Raw genomic sequence first — 4898 nt, forward strand, 5'->3', positions numbered from 1 at the left:
TGGTTTTGCCTCGTCCAGTTGGTCCTTCATGCTCTTTCCATTCGCCTTCCCTATTGCATTTTTCTGCCCCTGCTTATTTAGTCTGTCCTTGGGAAGCGCACGCTTTGTTGTCTTAGTCACATCACCTGAGGTAATGGTGACCGGTATCTTTCTACCTAGACCTTGTGGTGGTGTTGAATTTTTAATTTTTTTTTTTTCCCTGTGAACGCTGAATGGTCGCATTTCATTTATTTTATTGCGTCTACTACAAAGTAAGCATCAGCTGACACGATGCTTTGTTTCCGAATCAGCTGCCATCCTGAAGCATGTATCAGGAATTGCTGTCTTTCCACATCTGTCTCGTTTGTAATGTGAACTCTAAATCTTAGTTATGAAGTATAGAATTTATTTTACGTGGAATGTTACGTACATACTGGAAGTTCACGTTAGGGTTTGTCCTGACACGGTGTGAAATGGTTTAAAGTGAAACCCCAGTGGAAATGGGAGAGACTAGGAGATGTGAAGATATAAAGCAACACCTATGGAGATGATGGGGGTGGAAAACAGTACAGAAGCCAAGAGAAGGAAAGCAGATGGGTAGAAGTAGAATGGGTCTGAAGAGTAATGTATGTTTAATGTTTTATCTAAGATTATTTTTGGGGCATGTTGATGTATGTGGGGTGCTTGTAGCTGGATAATCTGTTACCTCAAATCCAACAGGCTGTAACCAGAAAAAGTTGTCTGCTTTGACTGCAGGGCTGTAATTCTTAAACAATGGCCAACTTGGCTAGGATGTCTACAGCAGCTACCTCCACTAGCTGGCTGCCCTCCTTTTCTCCTGGAGGTTACTGCATCTATAGCAGTAGGTGGCTGAACGTACATCTCCTCCTGAGCTACTGCGATCTGCAGCCTGACATGTTACTGCATTTTGTGTTGAAAACTGCAGCAGCTCAGGTGTGTGCCCCAATTTAGAGTCACTTACAAGTTAGCACCCTTACAGCCATATCAAATAAGTTCAGATGAGAAAAATCACCACCTTCCCCATGCTAGCATGAGCAGAGTTGGTAGTACAGTAGTTGGGTTTTTTTCAGTAATGAAGTATTTGGACTAAACCACATAGTTATTAAATAACTGAGACAGTTGTACTGAATGTATTTCTGTTCTGGAGTCATAGTTCAGAACTATATCACAGAACAGCAGTTGCCTGAATAGTCAAGTATATGACTTTACTATATCATCCAGAAATATGGAATTGTCTGAATCCATCAAGCTGCAAGAGGGGCTGCAGCTAGAAAAAGTTTGGGATCTGCTGAGTAAAATGTGAGTTTATCATAATATTTTATATAATTTGAACTTTTTCTGCCTTTTCTGGGAAACCAATTTAGCTGTAATTAAATCACTGTAAGGATGTTAGAAGGTTTTCTTCAGTTTGGGTTTCTCCTATCTGGGCTATATTAAATCATCATGTTTTTCGTAAGTCTTAACACTTTTCTTTGATCCTGTCACAAGCTTTTATGCGATTCTGTTTGCATAACTTTTCATCTCTAATATCTGGCTAATGGCCTGACTGGCAGAAATGCAGATTTGGTATTTACATGGCCTGTACCTTTTAATTGAATTGCAAATCTTGGTCATGAAAGAAACTTTAGGTTGGTGTTTCGATCCCCCCCGCCCCGATTCTGCTGCTTTCTCAGTTCCTAGTAGCAGTTATCTGTGTTGCTGTATGAATAGAAATATTTCACCATGCTATTGTAACCAGTGCATGAGTTTCTTGCTATTGTTCTTTATTTTGTGAAGCAGGATACTCTCCTATTGTTATCCCTCACCCCTTCCTATTTGCAAGCCTATTCCCCCAAAAGCCTCTCTTGTGTGAGAGATTTGTTACAACACTTACCTAAGCCAGTTGAAAATTGTTGCATGTTTAGAAGGTCTGGCTTGTTTTATCTGAGTATGGTATGCTTGAAAATGTAAGAATGGATGGATGCATTCAGCTTTTTAAATAGTCAGACTGATTGTTAGAATTAAGAAATAATAATAGGCGTTCTTGAGCCTTGCTGGCTTGAACCCTGCCATAAGAGCACTCTGGGTGATGAGGATTCTATCCGTTACTGCCTGTTTAAGCCAAGAGTTTAACTCTGGTACGCAGTGGTCTGCCATCTGGCAGTGGTAGAGCATGAGATCCTAGAAAATCCAATGCTGATTTAGGAAAAGTGATGTTTTCTAGTGTGTAGATTGTGCCAATATTGTTAGCACAATTTTGTTGTCAGGACAAGATTATGATGGAACTTCTGTAGATGGAGCATGCTTTGCTTTGCACAGTGATGTTACCCATGGTGACTTTAGGCTAGCTGTCTACATGGATTCACTAGGGCTGCTAGGTACTTCTGGGATTTTCAAATATGTTTATCACTTTTAGCATTTTATTTCCACTATTGGGAAATTGGTTGTTGGTTGCATGCACCTGAGGAGAAGAGAAACAGCCATGCATGCAAACACACATAGTATTTACTGATGGTATACTCTAAAAATCAGGCTATAAACTCTTTAACCATACAGTGACAGAAGATTAACGTCCATAGGTCTTCAATCTTCTAGGTAATTAGAAGAGTGAGAGTTATTTTAATCAGTACATTACTAGGAAGTTTCTGTACGTGTTCTGACTCCTGTTGCTTTTTACATTTTGGACTTTTTTTAAAAAGAAAAAAGACACATGATAATTTTTGTTGTTTAGCTCGTATCTGCTTTAAATTTAGAGACATAATTAGTTCCCAGTCATTGCACAAAACAAATCCTGATGCACCTACCCAGCCTACCTATACGAGTCAGTATTAAGAACATAGGACAGCAAGGGACTACGTCGGTCACTGGGGCCAATCCCTGGTAAACCCAGGCAAGTACCAGCAGTTGAGAATGGTTTACAATATATCTGCACCATGTGCTGATCATCCTCTAACAAATTCAGGGCTCCCAGTGAAATACTTAAAGCTATAGGAGAGAATAGGTGCTGGAACTGTGTCCAAGAATTCTCCTGTACTTGGGAAGTCTTTAAGTGTGATGTCCAGCTAGTGTTAAGAGACATGTACCTTGGTCTCTGGAGGAAGATAGAAAAATTTCTGTTGGTACACAGCAACTTGACAAAGGGAAAGAACTCGCTTGTGCATCCACGTTTAGTGGCCAGGTTAACTCTTAGTATACCATGAGCAGAACCACTTTAGTCTGACAAGTGAGATGAGGTAAGGCCTTTAGAAATATCAGTAGCACCTCATGTTCTGCCTCGAGTTGAGACCAATCTCCACTGCTTTAGGAAAAAATCTTTGTAAGCAAGTGGTGTATCACGAAGAGTTTATGAATATGAGTAAATCAAGATTTAGCTGAAATATATGCATTTTGATAATATTAGTGAGCCTTTTTGTGATATTCTTTTTTGGGAAAGAAGATATAAATGAATGAAGCTGTGGTGGTGAAAGTGTACCCTTTATGCTGATATCAAGATTTATGGGAATTATAAGAAACAAAACCTGATGTCAGTTAGAACTGCCTTTGCAAGGAAGCTGCTATAGAGTAGAGGATGTTCAGTTGTCTTATGTCTTCCTTGTGGAGTAAGTAGATCTCATGAAAGGAAAAGTATATTTGTGGAAGATCAACTAGGAAGCTGATGAATATTTCTGGCTCTTGTTTAGAGACTCGCGGGTAGTGTATTCTGGATGAGATCCTTGTAGAAATGGGAGAGAAGAATGGAAAACAGAATGGTGTCTAAAAAAGACAGATAATAAAGATGTTTCCATGTTCTGTGGTGATTTAAAGTGTATGTGTACCATTTATGCTGACCTTCCAAATTTAAAAAGTGTGTAACAGAAGTGTCAGTTTATGTTCAGAAACAAAACACTCCTTTGACAAATGACTGCTGGGTTTTTCCTCAAAATGTTGGGCTCAGGGTTGATGGCCTACCTGTTACAAAACATGGTTTTTAATATATCAAAGTTGCCTAATGATTATCGAGGTTTTTGAGATTTTTTTTTTCTGGGAAGATTTCTCTGTCTGTTTATATGGGAAAGAAAGTGTCAATTCTCATCTGCTCCTGTTTGGTGAGACAGAACAAAGACACTGTTACTTTCAGTGAACTTGGCAGATGTGCAAGTAGGTGAATGTACTTTTTAAAAAAACCAAACAAAGCAAAACCCAAAACAAACCCAAAACAAACCAACACCCCCACCCCCCAAAAAAAAAACAACCCTGGGGGGGGAAAAAACAAAAACAAAAAACCCAAACAACAAAAAACTGAAACCAACTTTTAAAAAGGATTGAACGTAAGCAGATGTCAGTGCTTGGGCATCTATTCATGTGCTATCTAGGAATGAGAATCAAATCATAATAGGAACAGTTACTTTTCTGTTTTCTTTCTATCTTAATTTCATTCATCCCTTTTGCTTTCTTGGTGTCAAGACAGTGAGGGTAAGACTATTTTGATAAGGATAAACAACCCGGAATTCCATGGGTTCAATGCCTTGTGTTCAGCATTAGCTGGCTTACAAGCAATTTCCGAAGTAAACTTTCTTCTATCTTTTTTGTGTGTAATAGTCATTAATTTAACATGAAGAGTAGTGAGCTTTCTCACCTTCCAAAACTAGTCAAACAGAAAATCTACAATATAATCTTAAGATAGATACTTCATATATTTCATATAAAGTAACATAGCAATTGTAGCTTTGTAATTGTGGTGTGTACCAGAAAGTAACAGGAATTCAGTTTTTCTCTTGGTCTTGCTTAACACACCTCTAAGTTGTTGTGAATCTTGTCTATTCTCTCATCATACCCACTGTCTGAACTCCAGGGTAAAGATATCTGGCAGGGTTTTATAGGAATATAAGCTATTCCTTTTTTTTGGAATTCCATCTCCGCCCACCCCCCCCCCCTCCCCC

Source organism: Cariama cristata, unplaced genomic scaffold (assembly GCF_000690535.1).
Source record: "Cariama cristata isolate BGI_N322 unplaced genomic scaffold, ASM69053v1 scaffold2196, whole genome shotgun sequence".
Classification (NCBI taxonomy): Eukaryota; Metazoa; Chordata; class Aves; order Cariamiformes; family Cariamidae; genus Cariama; species Cariama cristata.